Source organism: Thalassophryne amazonica, chromosome 1, assembly GCF_902500255.1.
Source record: "Thalassophryne amazonica chromosome 1, fThaAma1.1, whole genome shotgun sequence".
In the NCBI taxonomy this organism is placed as follows: Eukaryota; Metazoa; Chordata; class Actinopteri; order Batrachoidiformes; family Batrachoididae; genus Thalassophryne; species Thalassophryne amazonica.
The window spans coordinates 113408844-113435034 of record NC_047103.1 but is presented as its reverse complement, the minus strand read 5'-3'; positions in this window follow the sequence as shown (position 1 = coordinate 113435034).

Below are 26191 nucleotides of genomic sequence, written 5' to 3'. Positions count from 1 at the left end.
CTTGTTTCCGGTGGAGGTTGACCTCCGCCAGGGCTGCGCCTTGTCATCATCCTGTTTGTGATATTCATGGACAGGATATCGAGGTGTAGTTGGGGGAGGAGGGTTTCCAGTTTGGTGGGCTCAGGGTCTCATCACTGCTTTTTGCAGATGATGTGGTCCTGTTGGCTTCATCGGCCAGTGACCTCCAACACTCACTTCATCGGTTCGCAGCCGAGTGTGAAGCAGCTGGGATGAGGATCAGGACGTCTAAATCTGAGGCCATGGTTCTCAGCAGGAAACTGATGGATTGCCTACTCCGGGTAGGGAATACGGCCTTGCCCCAATGAAGGAGTTCAAGTACCTTGGGGTCTTGTTCACGAGTGAGGGGATGATGGAGTGTGAGATTGGCCGGAGAATCGGCGCAGCAGGGGCGGTAATGCACTCACTTTACCATACTGTTGTGACGAAAAGGGAGCTGACCCAAATCAAATCAAAATCAAATCAGTTTTATTTATATAGCGCCAAATCACAACAAACAGTTGCCCCAAGGCACTTTATATTGTAAGGCAAAAGCCATACAATAATTACAGAAAAACCCCAACGGTCAAAATGACCCCCTATGAGCAAGCACTTGGCGACAGTGGGACCCAAAAGGCGAAGCTCTTGATCTACTGCTCAATCTTCATTCCTACTCTCACCTATGGTCTTGATTGTTGGGTCATGACCAAAAGAACTAGATTGCGGGTACAAGCAGCCAAAATGGGCTTCCTCAGGAGGGTGGCTGGTGTCTCCCTTAGAGATAGGGTGAGAAGTTCGGCCATCTGTGGGGAGCTCAGAGTAGAGTCACTGCTCCTTCGTGTTGAAAGGAGCCAGCTGAGGTGGTTTGGTCATCTGGTAAGGATGCCTCCTGGGCGCCTCCCAAGGGAGGTGTTCCAGGTACGTCCATCTGGGAAGAGACCCCGGGGAAGACCCAGGACTAGGTGGAGAGATTTTATCTCCACAATGGCCTGGGAACACCTCGGGATCCCCCAGTCAGAGGTGGTCAATGTGGCACGGGAAAAGGAAGTCTGGGGTCCCCTGGATCTGTTGCCCCCGGGACCCGAACCCAGAAAAGCTGTTGAAGACGAGTGAGTGATGAGTGATGTGATAGATACAATCTGTGAAATGTTGGACACCTATACTGCTGTGGGTCACGATATGTACCTTATGGGTGATTTCAACATTGACTGGTTTACTAATAACTGCCATTTAAGAAACAACTGCATGTGTAGGTCATTAGGTCATTAATGAAACCACAAGAATACATGTTAAGAATGATGGTGCCAGAATATCAACATGCATTGATCATATTCTTACCAATTCTCCTGAGCGATGTAGTAAAGCAATTTCTGTTCCCATTGACTGTAGTGATCATAACCTGATTATAATTGTATTAGCCACGATGGTAGGTGGACCTGGACCCACAGTAATATTCAAAAGGTCATATAAAATGTTTAATGCTGTGAAATTTGTTGATGATGTGAAAGCTATTCGTTGGTCTGAGGTGTTATCTATTCATAATCCTGAAATTGCACTTGCAAGATCTTCATGCCTTCAGTGGAAATTCATGCTCCTTTGAGGAAGTTTACTGTCAGGAACACCGTCACACCCTGGTTGGATGATGAAATTAAAGACTATTAAAATGAGAGTTCAGATGAAAAAAACAGCAATTATAACAGGAAATAAATCTGACTGGGATCTTTATTGTAAAATGAGGAATTCTGTTACTAAATTGAATTTAAAAAAAGAAAATGTTTTTTGAGGATCAGGTTCAGAAAGCTGGAACTGATAGCAAAAAGTTATGGAACGTTTTAAATCAGCTGACCGGTAAGAAAAATAGAATAAAGTCGTCCTTTCTTGAGGTAAATAATATATTCATAACAAAGCCAGTAGATATTGCAAATCATATTAATGATTATTTTATTAGCAAATTAGATAAATTAAGAGAAAATATGTCTAATCTGAGTAATATTAAATCTTATCTACTGATAAGAAATAAAATTATGAATAATAAAAACATCAGGTTTAAATTTGAAGAAGTAAGTATAAATAAGGTAAAGGATTATTTGAAATCCTGTCAAAACAAACTCCCAGGTGTTAACTGTCTTGACAGTAGGCTTCTCAGACTAGCAGCCGATTGTATCGCTCCTGTTTTAGCCCATATAATAAACCTCAGTTTTGCTTGCAACACGTCCCCAAGCGTGGAAATAGGCTAAAATCATTCCACTATTGAAAAATAAGAAAACTCCATTCTCGACTTCAAAGAGTTGACCAATAAATATTCTATCTGTGTTCGGAAAAATCATGGAGTCTACTGTATATGAGCAAATCAGTAATTATTTTTTTGTCAAATAATTTAATTACTGATTTTCAGTATGCATATAGAAGCTGTGCTCTGTGTCAGCCTGATCCCGTCAGATCTCAGAAGCTAAGCAGAGCTAAGCTAAGCAGTCTGGTTAGTACTTGGATGGGAGACCTCTTTGGAACACCAGCGGCTGTGTGTTTCTCCAGGTAAAACTGGAGTTGCGTCAGGAAGGGCATCTGGTGTGAAACTTGTGTGCCAATTACCAATGTGGATCTGGCTGTATCCGCTTTGGCGACGCTGAACAAAACCGGGAGCAGCCGAATGAACAACAACATATAGAAAGAGTCACTCCACTGCCACAGCGTTGACTCACATGTCTGATGATTAGCTCAGAGAGGTCGAAAAGAAGAATATAGTCAGCACTGTGTTTCTTGATTTCTCTGTGCGTTTGATATCATTGATAATGATTTGTTATTGGAAAAACTTGTTGGTTACAGTTTTGAGCTATCAGCTCTTACTTGGTTTTATAGTTATTTATCTAACAGGACACAGACAGTGTTTTTTAATGGCAGTTTTTCTGGCACCAGGAGTGTTGTATGTGGAGTGGCACAAGGGAGTTCACTATTATTTACAATTTTCACAAATGATTTACCATATATTTTTGATAAAGTCACTTTAGTGATGTATGCAGATGATTCAACTATTTATACATCTGCACGTTCACAATGATTTAGAAGTTGTTTTAAATATGGAACTGCATAAGGTAGTTGACTGGGTTATGTCCAATAAGCTAGTGTTAAATATAGTAAAGACTAATTGTATGATTATTGGCTCTAGCCGTGTTATTATGAAAAATCCTGTACTAAACATTAAAATTAGTAATATGAGAATAAATCAAGTACACAACACTAAGCTGCTGGGTGTAATTGTAGATTCAAATTTATCAGGGAAAAATCATATAAATAATATTTTCGTAAAAATGGGCAGGGGTATATTGATTATGAGAACACATGCAAGGTTTTTAAGTTGTTCAACATTGAATTATGCTATTAAAGCATTATTATTAGTACATCTGGACTATTGCCTGGCAGTTTGGTCAAATGCCTCTGGAGAAATGATACATGAATTACAGATTATTCAAAATAGGGCTGCTCCGTCATATACATCATTACAATGCATAAAAATTTCAACTACCTATTAGTTAAAGAGATTATTTTTACCAGAAAGATTATTGTCACTAAGTTACCTTGTATTTTGTTAAGGAATTTTTCTTTCAGTTCAGAAAATCATAGATACATAACTAGACATGCAGTGGTGGGAAACATTACGCTACCTGTGGCCAGGACTAATGCCATAAAAAACACTGTCATATTCAGGGGTATGAAGGAATGGAATTCATTACCCGACCACATTAAACTCATCTCAGATGATTTTTTTTTTTTTTTAAGGAGTGTCTAAGGCTTCATCTGTAGGTATGATAAGCATTCTGGGTTTTGATCATGTATAGACGTTTTGTGTGTGTGTGTGTGTGTGTATATATAGACTGACCATGTGTGATGATTAATTTAATTTGATTGGAATTTTTTTCTTCCTCTTTGTCTTTTTATATATATATTTTTGAATGTATTTTGATTTGTGTTTGTAAATCTGTGTGGACCCCAGGAAGAGTAGCTACAGCTTTGCTGCAGCAAACGGGGAACCAAATAAATAAACATTCATCCATCCATTTTCTTTCGCTTTATCCGGAGTCGGGTCGCAGGGGCAGCAGCTCAAGCAAAGCCGCCCAGACCTCCCGAACCACACACACCTCCCCCAGCTCCTCCGGGGGAACCCCAAGGCATTCCCAAGTCAGTCGAGAGATGTAGTCCCTCCAGCATGTCCTGGGTCTTCCCCGGGGCCTCCTCCGAGTGGGACGTGCCTGGAACACCTCTCCAGAGAGGCGTCCAGGGGGCATCCGGAAAAGATGCCCGAGCCACCTCAACTGACTCCTTTCGACGTGGAGGAGCAATGGCTCGACTCTGAGCTCCTCCCGAGTGACCCTGCGGAGGAAACTCATCTCAGCCGCTTGTACTCGCGACCTCGTTGTTTCGGTCATCAGCCAAATCTCATGACCATAGGTGAGGATCGGAACGTAGATCGATCGGTAAATCGAGAGCTTTGCCCCCCTACTCAGCTCTCTCTTCACCACGACGGTCCAATACAGCGACTGCATCACTGCAGATGCTGCACCGATCCGTCTATCGATCTCACGCTCCATCCGTCCCTCACTCGTGAACAAGACCCCGAGATACTTGCCGTGATAAATAAATAAACTAAATTTAATTTTAATAAATAATAAATGCCGTGTCCTTCGGCGTGCTGCATGCCAAACACCCAGAGACAGACAACTGGACATGTACAACTTTCACCTCCGTGTGGCTGGCTGATGTGTTCATGCTGTAAGTGCCAGGCAGGTGGCCCTCAGCAGCCGTAAACTTTGCTGGCCTGACCTGGTCACTGCATGCACGAGGGAGGGAGGGAGGGAGGGATGTTTTTATTTCATTTTATTTCATCTCATTCATGTCATTTCATGAAGTCCTTGTTTACTTCCATGGGCATGGATCATGAACAAAAAGGAACAGAAGGACAATAATTCTTGTATTGTCTGCTCCTTATAACAAGAACTAAATATTTTAACACAAAAAGAAATCCATTTGTTTCCTCAATTCAAACAAAGACGCCAGCCCAGCATCAAGTAATCAAGCATCAATTACACATCATTATCAGTTACATGATTGTCTTACATTTCAATGGTACATTGATTGTTCTTATAATGTTCTATAGTCTCTTGTTATTTTGTCCTTATACATTTTCTTCAATTTACGAGGTCTGTTAGAAAAGTATCGTACCTTTTTATTTTTTTCAAAAACCATATGGATTTGAATCACGTGTGATTGCATCAGCCAAGCTTGGTTTTTTCACGCCTGTCGGTTGCGTCATTCGCCTGTGAGCAGGCTTTGTGTGAGCAGTCGTCCACCCCTCTCGTCTGATTTTTATTGTGAATAAATGTCTGAATGATTTGGAGCTTTGCTGCATCAATTTTTTCCAGAAACTGTGAGAGACCTCCAGGTGGTAACCATTCGGAAAATTCTGTTGGCTTTCAGGGACGATTTTATGGGGATTACACAGATTAAGGAGTGCTCCAGCCGGTTTAAAGACCGCCCACAGCTGCTGAGAGTGCACCGCGCTCCGAGCGCCGATCAACAGGCTGAATCAACCAGATCATTTCCAACGTGAAGGCTTTGTTGATCCGGGACGTCGTCTGACTTACACAAAAATGGCAGGAGACGTGGACATCAGTACTTTTTCGGCACATTCCACTGTTACAGGAGTTTTTTTCATGGAAAGAAAAGCGGACGGATGCGCCACCGTGCCGTTCATGGCAAGGCACAAAACCACCTCCGTGTTGGTCTCACAGGACGGCTTTGAGATGGCTTTCAGACGGCTGTCGGTGGGTTTTCAGTCGTGTGACTAACCGAGAAACTGTGGATGAGCCTGGACAGAGGAGAGAGGAAGTGAGTGATTGTAGTCATAACACTGAAGCCTTTAACAACAGACAGTTCACTGAAGGCTTAAAACAGGAATGTTCTCAGTTCTTGAAACATGCCAGAACATGTCCTGTGAGGCTTCATCACGGCGTTGCTTTGCGCCATGCGACACGCGGAATTCCTCCGCACGTCTGTCTCAATGTGCCGAAAAAGTGCTGATGTCCACGTCTTCCGCAATTCTTGTGCTAGTCAGAGGATGTCCCGGATAAAACACAGCGTCCAGTTTGGAAATGAACGGCACATTCCACTGTTACAGGAGATTTTTGTCATGGAAAGAGGAGCGGAGGAATTCCGCGCGTCGCGGCGGTGCCGCATGGCGCAAAGCAATGCCGTGATGAAGCCTCACAGGACATGTTCTGGCATGTTTCCAGAACTGAGAACATTCCTGTTTTAAGCCTTCAGTGAACTGTCTGTTGTTAAAGGCTTCAGTGTTATGACTACAATCACTCACTTCCTCTCTCCTCTGTTCTCTTAGTTCCTGTTCTTGGCTCTGTGCATCCCACCTGGCCCTGGCTCCAGTACCACATACTCCAGGATTTCAGTACTCTTACAAGACTGGCTCGGGAACCTGCAGCTCCCTAAATTCCATTGCTATGAGCGTGCTGTCTCTCAACTCTGCAGGCACCCCCAGCTCAGTGTTATTATTTATCCAGTTGTAATTCCCTTCAGCTGTTCCCTTGTTTGCACTCGGGGTCGCCACAGCAAATCCAAGGTGGATCTACATGTTGAACTGGCACAGGTTTTGCGATGGATGCCCTTCCTGACGCAACTCCACGTTACATGGGGAAATGTGCGCACAATATTATAAAATGAGCGCAAAATATAATAAAACGTGCACACATTGTCTCCACATGCAAAACATTTGGGATGACACTTCCAGGGCTCCATATTAAAGCAAGTGAGTTTGGTATGAAAACTATTTAACATGTACTTTACCTACATGTTATTGAGCAGTTGTTATTCCTCACATTGGAGATCACCACCAAGCTAATCCTTGCACTTTGGATTTGCCAGTAGCATTACTTTTCCTTGGCGCCAGACTTTTGATCTGGTGATGTTATTTAAACTGTACAAAAACATGTCCAAAGACACGTACATCCAAACCACTTACTGCTCTCAAAAACACTGTTTATTTACAGAACAAGTCAGAGATGTCAAAACAAAAATGATCAATTGTCGAATAACTGAGAAAAAAAAATACCTGCAGCTTTCTCCAGTGTGGGCACAAAAACTGCAGCGTCCTCTATTGCCTCCGTTGCGTTTTGGTGCTGCTGCAGACTTAGGGCAGGTTTCTTGAGTAAATGTTTTGAATTTGCTGTAATTAATTAATCTGAATTAACGCATTATTTTGACAGCCATAATGTATATATTTCATTGTAAGTTAACAATATAATTTATTGTATTGCTCAGGATCAATTATATATAGGAAAAAAGATTACAGATTTGTAAGTGAACTTGTGATTGAAATATGTCCATATTTTAGGATCCGAACAGTCATCCTTGCAGATACGAGGTCTATTAGAAAAGAAACCTTATTATTTTTTTCAAAAACCATATGGATTTGAATCACGTGTGATTGCGTCAGACAAGCTTGAACCCTCGTGCGCATGCGTGAGTTTTTCCACGCCTGTCGGTTGCGTCATTTGCCTGTGAGCAGGCTTTGAGTGAGGAGTGGTCCAGCCCCCTCGGCGGATTTTCATTGTCAGGAAATGACGGAATGATTTGGGCTTTTTTTCCATCAGAATTTTTTCAGAAACTGTTAGAGACTGGCAGCTGGAAACCATTCGAAAAATTTATCTGGCTTTCGGTGAAAATTTTACGGGCTTCACAGAGAATAAGGACTGTTACTACAGCTTTAAGGACAGCTTTAAGGATGGCTTTAAGGATGCTCGGTGTGCCGCACTCCATGCCGCCATCGAGAGCCACAAACCACCGGATCATTTCTAAACGGATGGCTCTGTGGATCCGAGACCGTCGTGTGCACTTTCTCTGGTTATCACAAGAGCTGGACATCAGCCATTTTCTGTCAGATTTCACTTTTAACAAGAGATTTTGTCATGGAAAGCTGAGCGGAGGCTTTGCACGTCACAACCGATTTGCTGATGGAGCGAGACAAAGGAACACCTCCGTTTTGGTCTCACAGGACTGCTTTGAGATGGCATTCAGACAGCTGTCGGTGGTTTTTCCATCGAGTGATTATCCGAAAAATTGTGGATGTGCCTGGACATGCCAGAACATGTCCCATGAGGCTTCATCACAGTGTTGCTTTGTGCCATGCGGCACCGCCGCGACGCACGGAATTAGTCAGACGACGTCCCGGATAAAACACAGCATCCAGTTTGGAAATGAACGGCACATTCCACTGTTACAGGAGTTTTTGTCATGGAAAGAGGAGTGGAGGCTTCGCGCGTCGCAGTGGTGCCGCATGGCGCACAGCAACACCATGATGAAGCCTCACGGGACATGTTCTGGCATGTCCAGGCACATCCACAATTTCTCGGATAATCACTCGATGGAAAAACCACCGACAGCTGTCTGAATGCCATCTCAAAGCCATCCTGTGAGACCAAAACGGAGGTGTTCCTTTGTCTCACTCCATCAGCAAATCGGTCATGATGCGCGAAGCCTCCGCTCGGCTTTCCATGACAAAATCTCTTGTTAAAAGTGAAATCTGCCGGAAAATTGTTGATGTCCAGCTCTTGTGATAACCAGAGAAAGTGCACACGATGGTCTCGGCTCCACAGAGCCATCCGTTTAGAAATGATCCGGTTGTTTGTGGCTCTCGATGGCGGCACGGAGCGCGGCGCACCGAGCGTCCTTAAACCTGTCCATAAAGCTGTAGTAACAGTCCTTATTCTCTGTGAAGCCCGTAAAATTTTCACCGAAAGCCAGATAAATTTTTCGAATGGTTTCCAGCTGCCAGTCTCTAACAGTTTCTGAAAAAATTCTGATGGAAAAAAAGCCCAAATCATTCCGCCATTTCCTGACAATGAAAATCCGCCGAGGGGGTGGACCACTCCTCACTCAAAGCCTGCTCACAGGCGAATGACGCAACCGACAGGCATGGAAAAACTCACGCATGTGCACGAGGGTTCAAGCTTGTCTGACGCAATCACACGTGATTCAAATCCATATGGTTTTTGAAAAAAAATAATAACGTCGGATACTTTTCTAATAGACCTCGTATATAGCTCAAAGTGCAGCTTTTTGGACCAGATACATTTGTCTTATTGACAGCATAAAATTTGCAACAGTCCTTAATACAACTGCACCTTAGACCTGTTCTGAACATTCTACAAAGAATGTGAAATTGCTTAGTCCATTACTGACCAACTTTTCTTGTTATTTTTCCTGGCTGCCCTTGCATGTAAATAAAAAGATAGGTGCATTCTTCACTGCAGATAACGGGAATGAGAAACAGGGAAAGAGCATGTTGTCAGTATTGGCTGGAGTGTGTTGATAAATAATCCCAATTAGCAGTAACCTTCAAGGAGCCACTCAAGGTTTTAGCACAAAAAGAGTCAAGCTCTCGGTTGGTCAGAAAAGCCAACCAATATTTGAAGAGTTCAGGTGCAAAACCCTGTATCTCCACCAGACCACTCTTGTTTTAAATAAGGATATTTACCTGATGGAAGTTGTATATCTCCATGAATCATTCTTTCTTGTTATGAAATGGTTATGGTGCACTGAACAAAATAGCAGAATCTCAAAAATCAACCTTTATTCAGAAATGTGTTAATTAGCAACCTTTAATAGACTTGGCTGCAAAACCTGGTATCTCCACCTTCAGTTTGTTTGCAAAACTCAGTAAGTCCATCACTTTAATGTACGCTAATGCTGCATTTACACATAGACAGTATGCGTTATGAATGTCATATTTGCGTCATTCAGACCCCACCATCCCTTCCCCCTCTACATCAGTGGAGCAGTGGTGGAGATCGTCTCCTCCATCAGGTATCTTGGAGTCCACCTCTCCATCACTCTCACCTGGCACAACAACACTACGGCTGTCATCAAGAAAGCCCACCAACGTCTCTATTTTTTGAGGAAATTGTGAAGGGCCGGACTGAACACCGAGGTCCTCAGGGCCTTCTACAGCTGTGCAGTGGAGAGTGTCCTGTCCTGCTGCCTCCCTGTGTGGTATGGTGGCTACACAGTGGCGGAGAAGAAAGCGCTGTACTAGGTGGTGAAGTCTGCACAGAGGACCAAGTTCAAGTTCAAGTTTATTTGCCATTTGCAGTATTAAAACCACATTGGAAAAATTGATGCAGCTTACCACCCATCGGGGACATCTACATCTCCAGATGTAGAGACAGAGCCACCTGCATCCTCCAAGACTCCACCCACCCTGCGCACAGTCTGTTCACACCCCTTCCCTCTGGAAGGAGGCTGTGCAGCATCCGGGCAAAAATGTCCAGAAAAACAGCTTCTACCCGAATGCTGTCAGACTGTTGAACAGTTCAACATCCACCACCAAACTGTGAACATTGCACTAACATGCACATTGTCACTTTCTTAATACTCTAATGCTGCTGCTGCTGCCAACCCTGTGCCTTATATATATATATTCTATGGCCACAGGGGTGTGCATATTGTACATTGCAAAAGTTTATACCATAGGTTAGGTTTAAAAAAAATGTCCCAGTTAACTACACCAAGACCTGGAGAAACTGCATTTCGTTCTGCCTGTAAGGGTCGAGTGATAATAAACGAGTCTGAGTCTGATTCTTGGCACATTCCTGACATTCTTAATGTGACAACACATCTGAATAGGTTTCTTAATAGTGTGTGTTGGTGCGTGATATTCGTGATTTCCGTGGAGCATGTTTTTTTGCTGACAAAAAATCTTCCATGAATGTCACGCACCACCCTCATTTCACCTCATGTCATGGAGGTCACAACTGAGCGTGTTGATCCCTCTTGATTAGTGTTGATCCTTAATAGAGTGTGACAGCGTTCTTCTCTGACGTGTGCACAATTAAACCCTGTTGCACCGCATTCAGTTTCATTGCTGCAGTATGCTGAAGAGGGACAGAGACGCCACGTCGGCTAAAAGTCTCATTCCAGTGCTCCTCAGTGCGCTCCTGCAGGTGTTTCACTTGCTGCTGCGTCTGATGTTTGGCAAAACGAGCGAGATGAGAGCCGCATGAAGCCACACATCTGACTCTCTCCGTCTCCTCCTCCTAGCTGTGCCACTGCATGGCACAGAACCCAACTAAGCATGCAGTCACAAAGTTCTTCTGGTGTGGATTTAAAGGAGCAAACTGGAGCGATCTGAATTGTTCATCACCTGATGGATGAATATGGGTGTGTGTGTGGAGACAATTCGCCTCATTCACAGCATGACAGAACTTGACAATGCAGTTACACATGATAACGCGCAACAGTGTGGAACATTATTCTTGCCTGTGCGTAATGGTTCCTGATAATGCTCCACCAACATGTTACATTAATTATAATGCCTGGTAACAGGTTGCAGCAGTTCCTGAGGACACCTGACCCCTCTGCCTCAAATCACCATAGTCGTTCGTGATCAGTAGCCAAGAATGTATACTTCATGGCATTCGTGATGTCCCATCGTTATGTGTAAACGCAGCATCAGAGAAGCTCTCGTGGGCGCCGCAGTCTTTGCGTCACATGACTGAGATACATGCCAGTGAGTGGTGTGCTGTTCACTATGTGGTTTTGTACACAAACTGGGATGGTGCTTACGAGGTTCTGCATACAAACCGCATCTTGACTTGCATTTTCCATAGGATTTATGGGATGTTGCAGCAGAATTGATTTTGTTATCGGATACGAGCCTCGGTAAGCTTACACTTGCAATAGTTATCTCATTTTCCGTGGGCATGGTGTTTAGGGGGTTTTGCGCCTGACCTCTTCGTTTGTTGCGTTAGTGGTCCCTGGTTGGTGCAGAGGTCCAGTAAATGAAAGTTTCACAATGGCAAAGAACTAAGTGCATATGCTTCAATAGATTAAATTTCAACAATACAAGATTCAAGGAACAGTACACTCATCAAAGAATTCTGTGCTCATTGATCAACATGAGAGTTTGAAGGCCATTGAATAAATGTCAATATTTACCTGCTCTACTATGGTAAATTTCTTGAGAGAAAATACAACATATTCAGTTTTGCTGATCATAATTTTGAATTTTATGCAGCCAGTACGTTCTGAGTGCATTAACCCAACCTTGGATAAATGAGGAGGGTAGAAGGGTGCAGGGCATTAACCTTAAAGTTTGTCAAATCTTAGCCACATGAGATGTGCAGCCATTACACTCTACACGCTGGTCCCAAGCCTGGAAAAATGAGTAGGGCTGCATCAGGAAGCACATCCAGCTAAAAACAAGCTAATCCAACCATGCAGAGTAAAAATCTCATTTCAGATCAGACCAGATCAGTCGAGGCCTGGGTTAACAACCACCAACACCGGTGCTGTTGCCCAGCAGGGTGCCTGCGGAAATGGGGCTAGTGCCGGGTGAAGAAGAAGCCAGTGGGAGAAGAGGAAAACTAGAAGGCTGTGGAGCCGCATGGCGCAAAGCAATGCCGTGATGAAGCCTCACAGGACATGTTGGGGCATGTCCAGCTTATGCTCAATTTCTCGGATAATCACACGAATGAAAAGCAACCGACAGACATCTGAAATCTACCTGAAAGCCGTCCTGTGAGACCAACACGGAGGTGGTTTTGTGCCGCGTAATGAACGGCTCCGTGGCGCGTCCCTCCACTTTTCTTTCCATGAAAAATCTCCTGTAACAGTGGAATGTGCCGAAAAAGGGCTGATGTCCATGCCTTCTGCCTTTTTGTGAAAGTCAGACGATGTCCCGGATCAACAAAGCCTTCACGTTGGAAATGATCTGGTTGTTCCAGCGGTTGGAGCCTGTCGATCGGCGCTCAGAGCACGGCGCACTCTCAGCAGTTGTGGGCGGTCTTTAAACCGTCTGGATCACTCCTTAATCTGTGTAATCCCCATAAAATCTTCCCTGAAAGCCATATTAATTTTCCAAACGGTGTCCACCTGGAGGTCTCTCACAGTTTCTGGAAAAAAAATGATGCAGCAAAGCTCCAAATCGTTCAGACATTTATTTGCAATAAAAAAAACGACGAGAGGGGTGGATCAGTGCTCACACAAAGCCTGCTCACAGGCAAATGACGCAACCGACAGGCGTGAAAAAACTCACGCATGCGCACGGAGGTTCAAGCTTGGCTGATGCAGTCACACATGATTCAAATCCATATGGTTTTTCCAAAAAATAAAAAGGTCTGATACTTTTTGGACAGACATCGTACATTATTAAAAACGGAAGTAAAAGAATAAAACAGATAAAAAATAAAAACTATTCATAAGAAAGAGAATAAAAAATAGGCTTTAAGTCTTGACTTTAAAAATGTCCACGGGCTCTGACTGCCTCATGGTCAAGGAAGACCGTTCCACAGAGCGGGTGCACGATAAGAAAAAGCTCTTTGACCCTTTGACATAGAAAACCTGTAAAGCCTACTTTTAGTACACAAAAAATTCACAAGAGGTATCGATAAGGGAATCCATAAGGAATCGGATCGATAACCGGAATCGATAATGGTATCAGTATTGATAAAATCTTATCGATACCCATCCCTAGACCTGGCATTGTGTAGCCCTGACCAACTCACAATTACTATATAGATTCACTAAAGTGTGCCAGTAACTGTCACACATGCACCCCAAATTACAACAAAAGTTGGGAAGATATGAAAAATGTTAATTTAAAATGCAACAATTCTTTAATTTACAGTACTTTGACTTCTATTTCATTGCAGACCATATGAACCAAATCCATTTCATGCTTTTTGTGGTTAAATTTATTTCATTTTTTTTTTAATATATATGTCCATTCATCCATGGAAATCATCTGTCATACTGTGTTTCTTGACTGTTTGAGAGTTGCTTGATGACCCTTTTCCATTTACCACGATGAGCTCAAACTTTGCACCATAACTCAGTTGCAGGAGAGGTTATTCTATTTGAGTGACTCTTAAAGAGGAACACTGTGTATTTCTGTCATGTAGCCACCTGGCATTGTTGGTGAGGCAGAGGGGCATGTTGTTTCAGTCCTGGGGAGTCCTTAACTTGAACATAGGATAACAATTTTGGTCAGATGTATTTATAAGAGAATACACATTGTTATACTTATAACAATGCAGTACTTTACAAATATGAATCCAACTTGTCCTCAATCATGCATCAGAAACACATCAGCAACAACAGTCATCTGACTGTTCCTCACCTCCACAGACCTTATTCTATGGGTGGCTGTCATTCAGACATCATGCCCACATTTTCTTCATTACCAAAGCAGAGGCACCTCCCTGCTCCTCCACCCCTCAACAATGTGTTCATCATCAGGGTGCTACAAACAGCTGCCATCTGGAGTGGGACCTGTCTGCACTGCTGCACCCACTGATTACTTTGTCATACTGGGAGAAACCAAGCAAACACTGAATTTTAAATTTCAATCATTTTATATGCAGTGATTTTAGAAATTACTTTTGCAGAAAGTTATGGTCAGTGTTTGTTAAGTGCTGAATAGGCACAATGCATCTGCTAAATATAGCTACTCAGCAGTTTGTGAATATTTTTCAACTACAATGCAAATAAATAAATAAAGAAATGGGCACTGTCATCTTCTCAACATTCAATATCTGAGTTTATTGACCAGCTATAACAATGTAAGAGGCTTAGCAAGGCAATGCTTAATTATCCAGGAATCTTAATTGGACTGTGGTACAGAGATGGGATGCTGCGCTTGCAAGAGTTTAAATACTTGGACAAACTAAAGAAGAGAGGTGAGGGAGGCCAAAGAGGAGATTTATGATTGTGGTGAGGGAGGACACAAAGGTGGTTGTTATAAAATTATGGAAGCTAAGGATGTTGTACAGATGCATCTCAAAAAATTTGAATTCCATGTAAAAGTTCAATCATTTTCATCAGTTATTTCAGAAAGTAAAACATTTATATATATTATTGGCTCATTACATATATGGTTAAGTAAAATGTTCATTTTTAGGGCCAGGGTAGGACAAAGTCCTACGAGGACCCTATTTTAATTGCAATTGCTGTTTTTTTATTATCCATCCATCCATTTTCTTCCGCCTTATCCAGAGTCGGGCCGCGGGGGCAGCAGCTCAAGCAAAGCCAACCAGACCTCCTGATCTGCACACACCTCCCCCAGCTCCTCCGGGGGAACCCCGAGGCGTTCCCAAGCCAGCCATCGTGTCCTGGGGCCTCCTCCCAATGGGACAGGCCCGGAACACAGGGAGCATCTGGAAAAGATGCCCGAGCCACCTCAGCTGGCTCCTTTCAACATGGAGGAGCAGCGGCTCGACTCCGAGCTCCTTCCGAGTGACCGAGCTCCTCACCCTATCTCTAAGGGAGCGCCCAGCTACCCTGCGGTGGAAACTCATCTCGGCTGCTTGTACTCGCGATCTCATTCTTTCGGTCATGAGCCAAATCTCATGACCACAGGTGAAGGTCAGAACATAGATCAATCAGTAAATCGAGAGCTTTGCCCCCCTACTCAGCTCTCTCTTCACCACGATGGTCCGATACAGCGACCGCATCACTGCAGACGCTGCACCAATCCATCTGTCAATCTCACAATCCATCCATTCCTCGCTCTTGAACAAGACCCCGAGATACTTAAACTCCTCCACTTGAAGCAAGGACACTCCACCGACCTGAAGAGGGCAAGGCACCTTTTTCCGGTCGAGAACCATGGCCTCGCATTTGGAGGTGCTAATTTTCATCCTGGATGCTTCACACTTGGCTGCAAACTGCCCCAACGCACACTGAAGGTCCTGATTTGACGAGGCCAACAGAACCACATTGTCCATAAATAGCAGAGATGAGATTCTGGGGTTCCCAAACCGGACCCCTTCTACACCCTGGCTGTGCCTAGAAATTCTATCCATAAACATAATGAACAGAACTGGTGACAAAGGGCAGCCCTGGTGGAGGTCATTGTGCACTGGAAACAGGTTTGACTTACTACCGGCAATGTGAACCAAGCTCCTGCTGCAGTCGTACAGGGACCGGAAAGCCCTTAGCAAAGGACCCTGGACCCCGTACTCCCGGGGCACCCCCCACAGGGTGTCCCGAGGGATACGGTCAGACGCCTTCTCCAGATCCACAAAGCACATGTGGACTGGTTGGGCGAACTCCCATGAACCCTTGAGCATCTGATGGAGTGTGTAGAGCTGGTCCAGTGTCCCACGGCCAGGACGAAAACCACACTGCTCCTCCTGAATCTGAGGTTCGACTATCAGTCAAATTCTCTGCAGTACTCTGGAATAGACCTTACCGGGGAGGCTGAGGAGTGTGATCCCCCTGCAGTTGGAACACCCCCTTCTTAAACAGAGGGACCATCACCCCGGTCTGCCAATCCAGAGGCACTGTCCCCGACCACCATGCGATGTTGCAGAGGCATGTCATCCAAGACAGTCCCACAACATCCAGAGACTTAAGGTACTCAGGACGATTTCATCCACCCTAGGAGCCTTGCCACCGAGGAGCTTTCTGACCACCTCAGTGACTTCGGCCTGGGTGATGGATGAGTCCGCCTCTGAGTCCTCAGTCTCTGCTTCGTCTTTGAAAGACGTGATGATGGGATTGAGGAGATCCTCAAAGTATTGCTTCCACCGCCCGACAACATCCCCGGTCAGGGTCAATAGCTCCCCACCCGGACCATAGACAGTGCCGGTGGAGAGCTGCTTCCACCTCCTGAGGCGTCGGACAGTTTACCAGAATTTCTTCGAGGCCGACTGATAGTCCTCCTCCATGGCTTCCCCAAACTCCTCCCAGACCCGAGTTTTTGCCTCTGCAACCGCACGGGCTGCAGCATGCTTGGCCTGCCAGTACGTATCAGCTGCCTGTTCCACTTACCAAAGACATGTAGGACTCCTTCTTCAGCTTGACGGCATCCCTTACTTCTGGCGTCCACCACCGGGTTCGGGGATTGCCGCCGCGACAGGCACCAGAGGCCTTGTGACCACAGCTACGAGTGGCCACATTGACAATGGAGGTGGAGAACATGGTCCACTCGGACTCCATGTCTGCAACCTCCCCCGGGATCTGGGAGAAGCTCTCCCAGATCCGGAGGATGGGAGTTTTTTATTATTATTATTGTTATTATTATTATTATTTATTATTATTATGACTTTTCAAGCCCCAATTAACTCATCTTTGCCCATATATCTCATGACGTGGTGCATTGATTATCTTTATGCAGGAGGGGTTTTGTCAGTGAATTTCTCATCTTACACACATATATTAACACTGTTAATATATGTTAACACTTGTGACGGACAGCTGCATCTGCCTGCTTAACTGCGTGGCACAAAGGTGCCCTCATGCAGCTGTATCTAGTGTTTTAATCTAGTATTAACAAATTGTCATTTTAAATAGTTTACTATAAACTGTTAATAAATGCCTTTGTTTACAAATGAAAAATGACATTTCAAATTCACATTTATTTGTAAAACCAATACACGTTACAGTAAGTTGTGTAGCAGCCGATCTGCTAAGCAGTGTGGGGCCTGGTTAGTACTCGGATGGGAGACCTCTTTGGAATACCAGCGGCTGTGTGTGTTTCTCCAGGTTACACTGGAGTTGTGTCAGGAAGGGCATCCGGTGTAAAACTTGTTCCAAATGCCTATGCGGATATGGCTATATCCGCTGTGGCGACCCCAAACAAAATGGGAGCAGCCAAATGGACAAGTTACAGTAAGTTGTGTATTGGTTTTACTACACCGGCAACCAGTGAAGGAGACTCATTTTTTCCCATAATGCCTTTTGGCACATGTGTCTGTTAAAAGCACAAACGTTTAGAATTTAGTGCATTTCTTTAAAAGATATGTCATATGTGTAATATTTTCTCCCTGTAAAAATGAGAGTGGTACCATTAATATCAATAACTGTCCGGAATTAGTTTATGAGTAAAACCATGAGTGAAAAGTGGTGTGTGCCTTACGTCTCCTCCACACTGACTGTCTTTCTGTATGTTGAAAGTAAATGACTTTTTTTCCCTCTTTGGGGCAACAGCAGCTTGCTCGCGCTGCTCTCTTCCACTGAGGAAGGACTGAGCTCACAGCTGCCTGACTATGTAAAACAGAAGCTCTGACTCATTGTTTGATTTTGAGTTTGTGATTGCTTTTGATTTTACTCAGAAACCTCGGCAGTACTTAAATTCGAAACTGGCTTAACAATAGCCAACATTACTAAAAGTTAGCGGTTAGCTGTTGCTTACGCTAAAATTTTTGTGGTTTATCGGTTTAGCATTATAAAAGTTATCTTTTCAGTTAGCAGAATACCCGTTATCAAAGCTAACTTTTTGGTTAGCTGTGGGACACTGCTCGTGGGACATGTCCTTTTGCAGTATACCAAATGCACCCCTCACTTCTTTTGTGGAATGTGTCACCACCTGGAATCCCCATTGTTGCATTGCTGCCACCTATCGCCTGGGGCAATCATTGCAGTACTGACTCCCTCAGTGGGTCCGGTGTTTAGGTGTTTATGTAGGCACCACCTCTCCCTGTCACATGGTGTCATAGCTGACATACCTCCTGCACAACCTCCCTCCAGGTTATTCATACCACCTTGTTGTACTCCCTACTCGATACACCAGTCATAAATGGTGTGATCCATAAGCAGCACATGGAGACAAATACTGACGCACACCCGTGACCATATGGAGATATGCACCCATGTCATGGTGCACAGGGTGGCGGAGTGTGTGACAGGCGCAGCGCACACCCATGGTCAGACACATCACTGGACCTGCATATGCATTGCCATGGCAACCGGTCCCTGTCAGATGACAGTGCTGGAAGGAATATGTGCGATCCAATGTGGAATGTAGAATGTGTGATATCATTTCTATGTAATAGCATCTGCTGTGTGTAATGTCACATTCACATGGATGTGAATGATAGCCCACATAACAGATACATTGAGATGTCAGCCTCTGTACTCTTCCCGGTGATGGTGTGTGATCCTGTCCTTTGAGCTGATGTCATGTGTCTGTCTGCATCACCACTCTCCTCCTTCATAGTGGAGTAGAGGGGAGAAGCATATGCTTTCACCAATACAGATCACATCTAGCCTTGCATCACAGATGTATCTTCTGGAAATTAGTAACTAAGATTCCAGATCTTCTTTGCTGGAAGATCCTCTTCTATACTACCCCTAGCATTAGCCTAGAAACGCCTGTTGTGAATGATGGCTTTCATACCATTGTTAGGCGGAGGAAGTCACATACGGCTTGGTGCCCGGTTGAGGTACCCGGATCACACTTGCCACTTCTCACTGTAACCCAGTATTCTGCCTTGGATATGCCTGTTATTAGCCCTTTGAGCCCACTGGTGACTTCCACTGCTATCTCCAGGCCAAAACACTGGCGTTAGTCATAGGGATTTCCATCACCTGTAAAGTCAGGTTACAGATGCCAGCTGAAGTTAAATGTATTCTTAGGGCCAGAGCACCCAAAATTGCCTCTCATCTTAGGATGCTGATGTTGCAAAAGGATAGACAGACAAAGGAAAGGAACATGACACTAGATATAGTCACATAGTTATTAACACGTTGGCGCAAATGATATGTGGATGAAGCACTTGGAGGTCACAAAAATGGACATAGACAGGACTTGTGACCTTGCCAGAAAAATATGTTGGCATCAAGTCACAGTCTCTGGTCTCCTCCCTTCACAAGGTAATGATGAGGTGTTCAGCAGGCTGACATCGTTAAATAGGTGGCTGGCACAATGTTGTAGACAGCAAGGGTTTAGATAACTGGCCTTTGTTTTGGGGCTGCCATGGCTTGCTGATGCCGGATAGCCTTCACCCAACTGGGGATGGCGTCACCATCTTCTCTGTGAATATAGATAGAGCTCTACAAAGAGGGTAACTTTAGGACTTTACAGCAGGCCACAGAGCAAGTGATTAGAGACCCTGCAGGAATTATGACTAATGTGGTAATGGAATCCATTTGCTTAGCAGGGAAATTAGTGCAGAAAATCCATTAGGGTGATAGTGCAGTTTATGTGGCAGGGAGGGAAATTTGTCCAGTTGAGACTGTGGACTGTTTCCGCAGATGTATCCATAGAAAGCATAGAGAGATATGCTTTCCAAACATAGTACCCATTACTACATTGGATGATGTTAAAATTGAGGATGGTCGCTGGTGGTTCCTGCAATATCAAATATTTTGTGTCTGCTACCGACAGCCTGCGTGGAATTTCTTAAACCTAAACCCACTTCTAGGCATCTTATATATGTACTCTGGGACCACTCCCAAATCCCAACAGTCCAATTGTCAACCCCACTGATGTCCTTAGTCTGGGTCTCATTAACATAAGGTACTGTCCTCAAAATCACTGTTGATTAACGACCTAACTATGGATCATCACTTAGATATGATTGGTTCATGTGAAACTTTGCTTAAACCTACTGCTGTCCTCCCATTAAATGAGGGCTGCCCACCGGCGTACGCATTTAGTCACGTCCCTCATGATACAAAGCAAGGTGGGTGTCTTGCTCCAATTTATAAAACTGTTTAGTTGGTAAGCTACTGGGGTCAAAAATCAAATTTGTTTGAACATCTGATTCTCTGCTCTGCCCATGACACTACTTATAGCCAAGGTCACAAGAATAAATATCAACTGTTATTTTATGATTGTATATAGGCCCCCTGGCCCATACTCTGAATTCTTAGATGAATTTGGTGAGTTTATCTCGACATTGTCAATCCATACAGATAACATTCTGATTGTCAGTGACTTCAGCGTTCACATAAATAAGACTTTTGACCCCAGTGTAATTTAATTCAATTTCTTTCATTTATATAGCACCAAATCACAACAAAGTTCACTCAAGGCGCTTCACACAAGTAAGGTCTAACCTTCCTAACGCCTAGAGCAAGCAGACAGGTGACAGTGCTAAGGAAAAACTCCCTCTGATGATTTGCGGAAAAAACCTCAAACAGGCCAGACTCAAAGAAGTGACCCTCTGCTTGGACCCCCTCTGCAATTAATTTATGTACATTATGGATTTACTATGATTCCAGCACTGCATTCAGGGGTCAACACACATTAGTGGAAATACCCTGGATATGGTCCTCATTTGCGGTATTGCTATCAGAAATATCAACATTATGCCTCTTCCATCAGTGGTCTCTGATCACCCGCTTATTAAGTTTACAGTTTCGCAGTCTTCGCATGTTTAGTGGAACAAGAACTTTATTTATCATTGCAGTGACACATCAACTCTTCAACTGTGACTGAACTCAGGGCAAGACTGCCTGATATCTACAGTACCTGTCACTTTTGGAAAATGACAATTCAGTAGACAGTCTTGTGGACAACTTAAATGCAGCGATCAAAACTACACTTAACATGATCACTCTGCCTATATTAAAAAAGCATGCCCCCCCCCCCCCCCCCCCCAAAAAAAAAAAAACACAGTCGCCGAGGTTCAATGATTACTTGCCTGGCCTCAAGCATAAGGCTAAAGGTCTATAATGAAAATGGCACTGAACTAGAAGTATTCCACTTCGTGTGGTGTGATGCTATCTTAGACTATAAGCATTACTGGCTACAAAGTGGGCCTATTACTCTGATTTGATCAACAAAAACAAGCATAATTCAAAGTTCTTGTTTGACACAATGGCAACACTTATTCATGGATGACCACGTGTAAGTCGCTCTCCCTTTACAGTCCAAGATTTTTTAGATTACTTCGAGAAGAAAATAGATGACATTAGGTGAAATATATCCAGCATGCCTTAACCCAGCCACTACACCCTGTTATAAAGGTGGGTGCCATTACTGATGCCAGATTTACAGAATTTGATTGTATCTCATTAAGCATGCTGACAAAACTTGGAACATCTGCTAAAGGCACAACCTGCTTATTCTACCCTATACCAACAAAACTGTTTAAGGACCTGTGGCCCACTCTTGCTCCTACTGTGCTGGAAATTATCAATATGGCATTAACTTCTGGATCTGTTCCTAAAGCCCCCATCACACATTGGTGGTGAAATCCCATTCAGCTACATTGTGGGGCGCTGCACTGAGCCACACGTGTTACTACATATCAGCATTTCCTTTTCCCTCCCTGACACAGGGTCCAGTGGAGGTGCACATATGTGGGACAACATGCTGGCAGGTTGCTGGCAGGACCAGTCCTTCACAGAGCTCAATCAACCGTGATCAGATAGTTTCAAATGCTGTTATGATGCTGTCAGAATAGGTAGACTGAGTTTAGATGATGCACAAAGTGCACACAGGCCGCCGTCAGTTGTGCGTCCCATCTCAATGACACCAAGGGTGTTTTGAACTTGTACAACACACTCAGGACAGCTGAGCGAATGGGGCCAAACATGTGGACTGCTCAGAGACTGCTGTCTGCTGGTCTTCAGACTGCACCTCAATACTTCCTGATTGAGGCCAGATGTGTCATTCTGATGCTTTTCGGCCTCAAATTGTTTGTGTGTGTGTGTGTGTGTGTGTGTGTGTGTGTGTGTGTGTGTGTGTGTGTGTGTGTGTGTGTGTGTGTGTGTGTGTGTGTGAGATGGGGGTTTATATGGTTCAAATCAGAAATGATTAAACCATTACTTAAGGAATCTAATCTTGACATTAATATATTGAAAATACTATTGGCCATTATTATCACTTTACCGGGGCGTTGCTAGGCCGGTATCGTAGATTTACGTCGACTTTATCTGGCTATACCCGCCCGCTGTGCGTAAACAAATGACATAGCGCACGCAGCCCAAGAACTGTCCACAGAGGGGGAAAAAAAAAAACTGTCCGCAGAGGAAAAGATTAAAAGGCGAGAAGTGTGTTTTGGTCCCAATATGGATATTCCGGATGATTTTCTCATGAATAGGTCGACAATGAACAGCAGCTAAAGCAGCCAGCTAAATGAGGACGTACTGCTGAATTTCAACAGCAGCGTGCGCGCCAGTTGGCAGAAGTTAAGTGAGCCAACTTTTTATGTACGCGTTACGTGTTGTGTATCTCAGTAAAAAGTGATAATAATGCAAATAACATGCTGTTGTCATGCGGCATGCATTTTCTGCGTCCCTCCGTTCACTGCCAGTCGCCCAAAATGACAGCTATTCGCCCTCGTCTAACTCGGGCGAATAGCTGTCATTTTGGGCGACTGGGCATGAATGTCGGGCCTCTGAAAATGCATACCGCCCTCCAAAAGCATGTTATTGTATTAATATCAATTCTATCATTTCGTTCTAAAATTCTGGAAAAAGTGGTTTCACAGCAGCTTGTTTACCACCTTATTGAGAATAATCTCTTTGAACTACAGCAGTCTGCATTTAGAACATATCATTTCACAGAGACAGCTCTCACTAAAGTGGTAAATGACTTCTCCTTGCAATGGATTCTGACACCACTACGGTTCTGGTGCTGTTAGATCTTAGTGCTGTGTTTGATACTGTGGATCACTGTATTGTGCTCGATAGGTTGGAGAATCATTTTGGGATTACTGGGAATGCCCTTGCATGGTTGACATCATACCTAACCAGTCATTCTCACTGTGTCTTGTACAACAACACTAACTCTAACTTTAGACATACATTTTGGGATTCAGCAGAGGTAAAAGAGGCCACATTAGCACTATAACAAGTAACACTCATGTTTATAATTCATGATGTGTTTGTTGAGCCATGTATGTGAACCACCCTCATTCTTCACTGTCATCTGTCCTGCTCTTGTCTGTAAGTGGCTCAGGAATCTCTCGTAGACAAACTCTTCACCAACCATTCACTGTGCAATTATCGACAGTAGTGACAATACTGATGATTTATTGTCATTATTTTTCAAGGAGATAAAATGTAAATCTGGGTAATGGCTGTCATTTTCAGGATCAGTTCAGGGAAACTTAGCATACAGATTGATTCTCATCCATTCACTGGTCAGAAGCAGGAAATTAAGCAGTGAATGATTGGCCCAGTGTGATTGATAATGCTTTGTGATAGTCTAAGCTAAAATAACATTGTAACTCCTTCACTTTCATCAACATATTATTATGCAGAGGCAGATTCTCAAGACCATCAGGAACAAAGCAGTGCTACTGATGAACAAACTGCAGGATACATATCTCAGCATGTTTTAAATCTGTGGTCTAATTCACAGTATTATGAACACCAAAGTAGTAACAAAGTGTTTTTATTTCCCAACATGCTGTGTGACTGATCATTATTCACCATCATGAACCCAGGACCCATTTTGAGATCTGAAAATCACGTAGGGCACGCCAAGAACACAATTTTGCTCAATACTAATTTGAAGTATTTGATTTGCATATATATATATATATATATATATATATATATATATATATATATATATATATATATATACATATATATATATATATATATACATATATATATATATATACATATATATATATATATACATATATATATATATATATGTATATATATATATATATATGTATATATATATAGATATATATATATATATACATATATATATATATATAGCTTGCTCCCACAGATTGAGCTCGCCAGGCTACTTTCACCATCCTGCTCAGCGTGTCGCTCTCATTGGAGCGACAACACACAGAATGTGTCTCTTCCCAGATAGCTGTCTTTCAGTGCAGCTTCTTGTTCTGACTTTAACATGAAGTTAACACCCAACTCTTTCATCACCAACTGTAAATGGAAATCAAAACATTTCAATCGTATCTTTCTTAACTCTTCCACATCAAACTCTGTCCTGTCAATGTTTACAATGTGCTTGAGCAATAACATGTGAAGTTCCTCATAAACTTTAAGTTCCTTAAATATTTATTACGGCCACTCTTAAAACTTCAGTTATTTTTATAATTTTATTTTAGAATTAATTTAGATGAGGTATACTCATTATCTCACAGGAATATATCACAATGATCTGGGAACTACTTTTTGCGCAGGAATTCATCAAGCATGTCGGCCGCGGGCGCGTACTAACACAGAATACCCAGAAATTGGACAGTTGTTCGACCATAAGGAGAGCGTCCACTTTTAGCTTGCCGTAAGCTAAGCTAGTGGTGCTCGTGAGAGTGTGGACAGGTGCAAGTGTTTAAGTTACAACAGGGCATTGCAACAGGGCTGGAGAGCAGGGGAGACAGCATAAGAGGGACACACAAGAAACAAGGAGTGCCGCGTTTGGAAGGAATAAACACCGGGTCTGGAGCGACAAAAGAGGAAAGTACCTTTTATGGTGAGTGAACTTATGGAAGATACACTATAAATGAAGAGAATGGTTTTCATACAGAACAACTGGCTTCATGAAACTTGGGCTTTCTTCCCAGAGGGAGTGATTTTTTTTGTTGGACATTTGTTGATGAAGGAAACGGACTTAGATTGAATGAGCCTCCCAGCTAAATAAATATTTTGTTTGTTTTTTTCCCTAATATTTTGTTTGAATTCTCCCGGTGCTTTGCACTGCTCCTTTTGCCCAGAGTCCAGTGCCTCTCATGACATTACAGTATATGTATAGAATTTTGTACTTATTTTATCACATGAAACAAATGATGTGTGCAAGCTATAATTTGTTTTGGAGGTGTGTAGGGAACTTTCCTGCTCATCTGTGAGTCACTTCCCGCCCCCCAGAGAATGCACATGTATAGTAAGCACCCATTTCCCTGAGCAAATGTATCGTGGCAATTTTGCCAAAAGCTAAGCAAAAACCATTTGCAAGATTCAGCAGTCTTTTGGTTTATTTGACCTTTATTTAACCAGGTTAGTCCCATTGAGATCGAGACCTCTTTTGCAAGGCAGACCTGGACAGTTATAAAGTTTCCAATTCACCAAACCTGTATGTCTTTAAACGTGGAAGGAAACCGAAGCACCGGAGGAAAACCATGAAAACACAGGGTAAACAAGCAAACTCCACACAGAAAGGCCACAGGTGGGACTCAAACCCATGACCTTCTTGCTGTGAGGCAACAGTGATAACCACTAATCCACTATGCCACAAGCATAATCTAAATGAAGGAGTGGTATAACCACTTCAAAAATGGGCGCACATCAGGGGAGAGGGAAACACATTCGATAGGCCATCCACAAGTCAAAAATAACAAAGTGATTGACAGGATATGGACTTTGGTCATAGATGACCGTCGTGGTACCATCCAAGAATTTGCGGATGAGGTGCGGAATAAGCACAAGTGATGGAGCAGATGCAACTGTATCTAGATGTTTTGCAGGACATGCTGGA